The 9,284-nt window shown below is 31.3% G+C and overlaps 1 long non-coding RNA gene across 1 annotated transcript; it reads left to right on the top strand.

The window, feature by feature from the left end:
* Positions 1–3,528: 3,528 nt before the first annotated feature.
* On the top strand, positions 3,529–8,576 carry LOC142606771 (uncharacterized). The gene is made up of 4 exons (XR_012839174.1): positions 3,529–4,010; positions 6,352–6,405; positions 6,863–6,930; positions 7,312–8,576. It is a non-coding gene; the product is annotated as an uncharacterized LOC142606771 (long non-coding RNA).
* The last annotated feature ends 708 nt before the right edge of the window (positions 8,577–9,284 follow it).

The following is a 9,284-nucleotide window of genomic DNA, read 5'->3' as shown; positions in this document are numbered from 1 at the left end:
TATTTTATGTTGTTCATACTAATCACATTCATCACCATATATATCAATTTGTAAGTTTTATTTATAGTAAAATTAAAAAATTTCCTACATGTTCAATATTTCAAATTTTCAATACCTTATACGATAATATTATTGCTTTGTATCCTGAGATGGGTCGTTAGTTACTCAATGTGTACTTCGTGATTGCTCATGAGTTTTTACAAATCAAAGCTGCTGAAGAAAAAAGTCTCTGCTGGCACATATTTGATACGAGACCATATCACCTACAATAGCTAAATATGCAATCTTTGCACTGGTCCAATAACAAAATGTAAATTAATTATATATAAAAAAAAAACACATTATCTCATCAATAAATAAATAAATAACACATCAGAATCCAACGTATCAAACCCAAACAAATCTCACATTCTTCCTTGTACCCAAACAACCTCAAATCTCCATCACCATTGCTGCCAACCTCCACCTTCATTGGTGAAGTCTGTAGTCATCCTTGCTTCCACTGTCACAATCATCGTTAATTTGCCGCTTGAGAAAGTAAGGAATGTGTAGATCAAAATCGCTAACATGCATTTGCTCTAACAATTACCAGAATAGAAAGGGATTGTTGAAGCAAACTTGTGTTTGGTTGTAATCCTTAAAATGAGTTAGAAACTTTTTCTTATTATTTAGCACATAAGGAAAATCATAAATTATTCCTATAATATCCAAATGATCATATCAACTAACAATTTTATTCACAGAAACACACCCTTAAAAGGATTTTTTTTTTTTTTTTTTGTGGACCATTTAGAAGCCTTAAATTTGACATTTACATGCACTACAAGAAAACTGGCCTATTGCGGCAGGTGCAAAAACTGCCGCTATAGGTCGCCTATTGCAGCGCTTTTTCGGCCTGCTGCTATACATGAGATCTATTGCGGCAGGTCAATGGCTTGCTGCAATAGACCTAGTATATTGCGGCGTACTATTGCGGCGGGCCAGTGACCCGTTGTAATAGACCTGCTTTAGTGGCCTTCGGCTTAGATATAGCGGTGGGTCAATGACCCACCGCAATAGGCCCTGAAATTGCAACAAGCCTATTGTGGCGGGTTAAAAAACTGCCACTATATGTCGCCTATTGCGGCGCGTTTTTGGCCCGCCGCAGTAGATGAGATCTATTGCGGCATTTTTTGTGACCGCCGCTATAGGTAAGGTTTTTGTATAAAATCAAGTTTTTGTAGTTTACAATAACATATAAAAAATGAGTTTAAAAATCAAATGGTAAATTACATCCAATTGACATGAAAATTGGCATGCATGTTAAGAACATATAAAAAATGTGATCCAACGGTTTGATTCTCAAAATATGAATTCAACAATAAGTTATTGGTTGGTGTAACAGTTTTTAGAGTTACATCAAGTGTAACTTGAATCAACCCTACAGTTCTTAATTCGATATGAATTTTGACAAACCTACCGTTAGATTACATTATCTTCATATATTTTTCATTCTTACAAAATTTCAAGGTGATCAAAGATTAATAGCCATGTCATCAATCAATTAATAGCCATGTCATCAATCAATTGTTTGAATTCACGTTTTTGTAATTGAAAATAACGCATAAAGGATGAGTTTAAAGATCAAATGGTAAATTATATCCGATTGGTATAAAAATTGGCATGCATGTTAAGAACATATAAAAAATGTGATCCAACGGTTAGATTTTCAAAATATGAATTCAATAATAAGTTATTGGTTGGTGTAAAAATTTTTAGAGTTACATCAAGTGTAACTTGAACCCAACCCTCTATTTCTTAATTCGATGTGAATTTTGACAAATCTACCGTTAGATTTCATTATCTTCATATATTTTTCATTCTTACAAAATTTTAAGGTGATCAAAGATTAATAGCCATGTCATCAATCAATTGTTTAAATTCAAGTTTTTGTAATTTACAATAACGCATAACAGATGAGTTTAAACATAAAATGGTAAATTACATCCGATTGTCATGAAAATTGGCATGCATGTTAAGAACATATAGAAAATGTGATCCAACGGTTGGATTTTCAAAATATGAATTCAACAATAAGTTATTGGTTGGTGTAACATTTTTTAGAGTTACATCAAGTGTAACTTGAACCCAACCCTATATTTCGTAATTCGATGTGAATTTTGACAAATCTACCGTTTGATTACATATCTTCATATAGTTTTCATGCTTAAAAAATTTCAAGGTGATCAAAGATTAATAGCGATGTCATCAATCAATTGTTTAAATTCAAGTTTTTATAGTTTAAAATAACATATAAAAGATGAGTTTAAAAATCAAATGGTAAATTACATCCGATTAGCATGAAAATTGACATGTATGTTAAGAACATATAGAAAATGTGATCCAACGGTTGGATTTTCAAAATATGAATTCAACAATAAGTTATTGGTTGGTGTAACATTTTTTAGAGTTACATGAGGAGTAACATAAAGCCAAACTTATATTTCTTAATTCAATGTGAATTTTGATAAATCTACTGTTTGATTGTGACCATAATTTACCAAAATTAACCTTTCATTACACTCTTCAAGTCCAACAGTTAGATTTCAAATCTAAGAATGGTACGTGACTGATATGTGCTGTGTACTTGTATGATTATGTTCTCTCAATCTGACTATCCAATTAGTCATTTTTTTTTAAGTAAACGTAGTTAGTCAAATATTTAAATTCTTACATAAATTTAATAATAGCCATGATAAATTTTTTTTTAATTTTTAATAAGAATGTGTGATAATTTTTGTTGTGTGGTTTTTTTTTTTTTTTTTTGTTGAGAAATTTGAGTGGTGAATTTTATTGAGTATATTTGATTTTTTTTTGTTTTTAAATTTTTATTTCATAGCTCATTAATAAAATAACCAAGTGACTTCACCAAATTGCAGAATTTTTTTAAAAATAAATATAATTTTTTTTTTTGTTTTTATCTTCTTCTCTTATAATTTCTAAGTTGATAAAAATATTAATTTAACAACAATCTATTTTAATCTAACTGAAATTCATCATTATCATTAATATTTAAATAAAATTATTATTTTATTTAAATATTAAAACTGAAACATCTGAAACTCCCACAATTTTCCACATCATCATTTTAATGTTTTAAACTAAATAGTGTGAGAGTTTTAAGTGAGTTTTTCTTTTTTCCTTTTCTTTGTATTGAAACCTAAAGTGAGTCCTTTTTTATATATAAAAAAAATCTAATGTGAGGTCTAATTAAAAATATTAGAATTAATTTTTAAATCCTAATTGGTCTTTGAAAAAGTAAAAAATTTCAGTTTTCTATTATACATAGATAATAATATTGAACAAATAAAATGAATGTTGCCTTAGTGGTTAACACGTGTACCATGCATATTTTTCAAGGACTTGTCCAAGGTTCTAACCTCCGTGACAGCTTTTTTTTTACCTTTTCATTTTTAAAGTTATTATATCCAAAACTACGTCGTTTTGGTTCTATTTAAAACTAAACATAAAAAAACCCTACACATCTCTTTCTCATTCAGCCGCCCTCCTCATTCCCCATCCCCTCCCTCCCTCCCTCCCTCTTCACTCATCTCTTTCTAGGATTAATTCCCTCCTTCCCTCGTTTTCTGCTCTCTCCTCTTTCACTCCCGCGTCACAGATCCTCCCTCCGCCACCACCGATGAAGTGGAACCTCGCTGTGCTCGCCTCCACCAAGCCGCCGTTCGTCCCTCCCGACGATTACCACCGCTTCTCCTTTGTCGTCGCCGATCATGAAGCCGAAGCTCTTGTGGTAAAAAAAAAAAAAAGTCTTTATATTTTTAGATGGGTAAAAACTTTCGGATCTGAAATGGGTTGTGATTATATTTTTCATATGATGATGATAATAGCAATGATTTTGTACTGAAAAATTTTGATACTCTATTTTGTTTTTTTAATGTTTTAGTATTTAAATTCAATTCCTTAAAGATCTCATAGCCATGAGGAAAAAGCTCGATATCAGATTTCCTGCTGTAAGTTTTGTCTCTATCTCTATGATTTTTTTTTTTTGTTGTTGTAAGCTATGTTTGGTTGTTGAGAAAATGAAATTATGGTAAATTAGTTCAAAATATTAGCTTTGGAGTTGAATCAGCTGGTGGGTGTTTCAGCTTTGTGGGTTTTATGAGTTGTTTTGATCTGGTGGGTGTTCCAGGTGTTTGTTAGTTTTCGATGGTCTGTTTTTCACTTAAAGCTATTTTTATACTTTAATTTCTTTCATTTCAATTATACATACTGCATATATATTTCTTAACAATGCATAATTCTTAATTATACCTGTTTGAACTTTACATTATAATGTCTTTATCATGTCATAGTAACAGTACTATGTAGTTGTTGTGGGGTAGAAATCAGAACAAATCTACCTGAAAGGTTTTTGTTTGCCAAATTTCCAATTCCAAAAGAAAACAGCATTGCTTTTACTTCCCATGTGCCACACCACCTGAAGCAATTTACAATATTTTGCTCAATCCCAATTAAATGAAGCAAGTTCAACAATTTTTAGTTTTGTTTGTAAATATAAGTTCTAAATTTTTAAAAAAAATGGTAGGACATTGAGAAATATAAGTTCTTTATGAATGTTCAATCAGATTTCTCATCATTATATAATTCCTTTCAGGAGGCAAGATTTAGGAGGAAAATTTGTGCCATCTTTTTAAAATCCAGCAAGAATTGGCTTTTGAGATTAATTTATGATTAGTTTAGTGTTATTTTACAAAAGAAACACAGTTGCCTGTAATCTGTATAAAAAATTAATGAAATAGAATTAAAAAAATAAGTTTTGTAGTTACATTCAAAACTATAGATGCTGAACAATTATTGAATTCTGATGTAAGGGGGTGTATTCTGCTGCATTTAGAGTCTGTGATTCAGTGTTATTCTGTTTTAGTTTTGCTTGAATTATTTGAACAATTACCTTAAAAAAAATCTTTAGTTTTGCCTCTTCCTCATTTAAAAATTATATTAAAAAAAACTTATGTTGTAGACTTGCTGTTGATAATGGAAGGAAACTCATTTCTAACTCTCTCTCTCTCTCTCTCTCTCTCTGATTCCTTAATATTCAGCATCTAGACTCGGTATTTAGTTTGGCATTTCTTTCCTCCTTTACTCCTTTGTCCCTTTTATTTATGAATCTCTAAGTCTACGATAATAATTACACTAGATTACATTTTACTTAAGAAGTCTTACAGTTTTTGCGCTCAAATTGGCTTTAGAAGTCTTGCTGATGCCTTAAAAGCCTTCAAGGAGTCACCACAAAAGGAAACTTTTACAAATCCCCATTTCTATAAAAAAGAACGAATCCTCCATGTCACTTTCTGCCTATGAAGCACGGGTGCGGCGTTTGGGCCGCCGCACCCGCGTCGGACGCGGCCGGACGAGGCTACGCGCAGGCGACGCCGCTGCCTGCGCGTCCGTGCCGCGTCCGGCAATAAAAAATCATTTTTTTCGGCGCGATTCGCGCCGATACGGCGCCGATTCGGGCCGAAGTGCGCGAAATCGGGCCGATTCGCACCGATTCGGCCCAAATTGGTCCGTATCGAGTGAAATCGGTCCGGCCGAAATTCAAAAAAAAAAAAAAAAAACAACAACAGGTGCGTATGGTTGGAAAAAAAAAAAAAAAAAAAAAAAGGTGCAAACGCACCATTTGGAAAAAAACCAAGACCCAACCCTCTCACTCTTCATTTTTCTTGAGCCTCTCTCCCACTCTCTACCTTCACTCTTCAGCTAGGCTCTCTCCTATTCTCTGTATTCTAGTTATTATTTACCATTGCTCTTAAATTTGGTATATATTTATATAATGTGAAAAAAGTATGTTTAGCAATATATTAAAAATATAAATAAAAATATTTTTAATAATTTTTTAATCGCCGCACCATGCCGCACCCGCACCCTACTTTTTCAAAAATTGCTGAGTCCCGCACCCGCTCCCGCACCCGAATCCCGAAACGCACCCGTGCTTCATAGCTTTCTGCCTTCTTTATCCTACACCTGAGCATGTGAATCTGTTTCCAACTACTAAAGCTTAGAATGACCTGTTTTCGAAGCTGTCTTCTAGATCTTGCACATTTGTTTGCTGCCTCCTAAAGATTACAATCTCTGTAGTTTTGTACCTCTATAATGCACCTGAGCATGTTAATCAGCTTCTGACTATTAAAGATTGCAAAGGATGTAGGAGTTAATTCTCCTGCTGCTGTTTTTGTGAGTAGGTATTAACTTGATTTAGGTGGTCATTTACTGCACTATTATTGATCTTCGTTATTCTGTTTTTACAAATTATTTTAATTAAAAAAACTAAAATAATACTTCATTTTGTAGGTTCTACTTTCATTTTTGGATAAAGAACTGCATACTTAACTGCATCGACTCAAGGTTTGTTACAAATTTCTATAAATTTTCTTTTAAAAAAAGTTCCTGTTGCATAAAAGTTATATATAAATAGTCAATATAAAACCATTAATTAGATCATTTACTGCTTTGCTACTAATACAAGTATTGCACTATTTGTCTGATGTAGATAGTTTTGTTTATGGAATCTATATTTGTTCATTATTCTGTTTACTTGGTAAATAAAAGAAAATAGAGAGGCAAATAAAATGACTCTTTTGTTTTTAGACTATTTTCATTTTAAAAATTTTTAAAAAGTATATTTAACTCAGCTGAGTTGTTATACAAAATAAAAGAAATATTTCTTTTAAATGGCTGGAACATATTGTTTATCGCGATTGTTATACTCATTTTAATTTTTTTTAGTTGTTTTTCCAATAATTCATTGTGAGGAGGTAAAATATTTCTTTTAAACAGTTGGAACATATGGTTTTTTGTGTAGGGATTGTGACATTATTATTAACCCAATGGATGTTTTTTATAGAGGTGTTGAAACAGATACTTTGACAGGTACAATCTCTTTCACTCCAATATTAATTGCCTATAATATTTTGTATCTATTAAAATTCTTCTCTTGGCATCAACTCAAACTTTTCTCATAAACAATACTGCTTTTGTTAGTGGGAAAGAAAGGAAAAACAGCTACCGTACATCATCTGTAAAGGAAAATCCAAACAGCCCCGCAACCCAATCTGTTCTGTGTTAGATAGCACCTTTAAGATAATATACCCGACTGTTTTGTTCTTATTACAGAATCTAAATCTAAATTCCCAAATTTTGAATGTTTACATAAATTTATGATCTCTTTCACTCATTTTTATTGTGTCCATGCTTTAATTTAAAAGATATTGCATTAAACGACGTCATCGGGTTATTTTGGCATTTTAAAAGGTGCAGTAGTGGTGGAGAAAGTGGAGAGAGAACGATAGAGAGAAAAATTTGATTAGCGATCAGGCATAGAATAGCAAATTTGGTATGTGGTTTATATGTGGGTTTTAATTTTTTTTTACTTAGGTTAGTTTGTTCCTTTCTTTTATAATTCTTTAAGGGGTAATAACTTGGGCTTAATCACAAGCAGTAAGAAAGATCTCTTTGATTTCAACTTTGAATATGTTCCTTCATACCCTCGCACAAATTATGATACCTCAAATTAATACTTTCCCCTGACTTTTTATTTCATAAATTTGTAACCATTTTTTGGTTTTTAACTTTTTTTGTTGTCAAATGTTCTATAGACTCATGGTTTGATTCATTGTGGTTCCTAAGAATGGTAGATTGGTGTTCCAAATTGTTAACTTATAGATTTTATTGGAAAAATGGCGGATAATTATGCCAAAACTGCATAGCTTCACACCCCAAAGTGTACTTACCTAACACATAGTTCAAGCATAATTTTTATATTGACATTTAAATTTATTTACCACTTCACTAGGATGAACTTTTCACTTTACTTTATATTTACATTTGAATTTTAAAGGTATTTCTATAGTCTATGCAAGGTAAGGAAAGGACTCCTTACTTTTTCTTAGTATGATGCATATTGGAAATGTTTATTTTGTTAGTGAAAAAATGGGCTTAGATTAGTAGTTGGGTAGTTTCAAGGTAAAGTTTAATATGACATATCAAGTCTTATGTCATTATGGAATCATTAGTCTTTCACCATTGCATAAACCAAAGATTTTGTCATCCACTATCATGCACATTAAATTAAGCAAGTTTTATTTAGTTTGGGAGATGATGAGATATTCTTGAGGTTGGTTTGTATTTTTATAATTAAAATTTTCTTATCAAAGTTGGTGCTAAATTTGATGTCTAAATCTCTTTAATTTTTATCCTGTTTAAACTTAGGTCCATGGGTTCAATTCTTTAGCTGAAGAAGTATTAAGATGAAGAATGTGAAACGAAACAACAATCTTGCTTCCGCACCAATTTGCTTTCAAAGAAGGATGATCACACAATACTCTTTAGCTGGATTTTTTTTTTCAATTGCTAGAAATATTTCTCTCCATCATAGCGGATGTTACAGTTTTAGTTGTTTAGAATAAGTTTAAAAGAAAATCTATTTGTAAGACAACACATTTTTATGTACAGCGTACTAAGTGTTATTTTTCAAAATTTATGAATTCAATTGCATTAGCTACGTAATTAATTAAATTTGTTGAATACAGACTTTTGAAACAAAATGTTTTCTCCAAATATTTACCTAAAATTATTTGAATATATTTGCTTTCTCGGATTCTAATTATTTTTATATACAAAAATTTATTTGTGGACTCTCTACAAAATTTTCATTATTTTTATTTTGTTGAAAATAGATGTACTTTTTTTTTTCCGAGAACACAAAAATACATGTACTTATGTAATTTCCGTGCATTTGCACGGGTTTAAAAGCTAGTTAAATTAAAAATAAAGGAAATTATAGTTAATAAATTATTTTGTTAATCTTATTTCAGGTCTGGTAATGTCATTGATTGGATCTTTGCTCACAATGCTTGTAGTAAGTTTTTTTCTGCAAACTCATGTGTCTGCTCCTTCTAGTGGTAGTTATGTTGCATTTGGTTCAATGATATATAATTCTGAAGCTTGTCTATTTTATTATATTAACACTTATTTCTATGACAGACATTGATCTTTGCTCACAATGCTTGTAGTAAGTTTTTTTTTCCTGCAAACTCATGTGTCTGCTCCTTCTAGAGGTAGTTATGTTGCATTTGGTTCAAGGATATATAATTCTGAAGCTTGTCTATTTTATTATATTAACACTTATTTCTATGACAGACATTGATACTTCCTTGTGCTTCTATGTCAATATAATGTTTGTTTAGAGGCATTTGTGGTATTGTTTTAGTAGAACTACAATTATT

The sequence above is a fragment of the Castanea sativa genome, chromosome 8 (assembly GCF_040712315.1).
Source record: "Castanea sativa cultivar Marrone di Chiusa Pesio chromosome 8, ASM4071231v1".
NCBI classification, from domain to species: Eukaryota; Viridiplantae; Streptophyta; class Magnoliopsida; order Fagales; family Fagaceae; genus Castanea; species Castanea sativa.
This window is presented reverse-complemented; position numbering and strand designations above follow the sequence as displayed.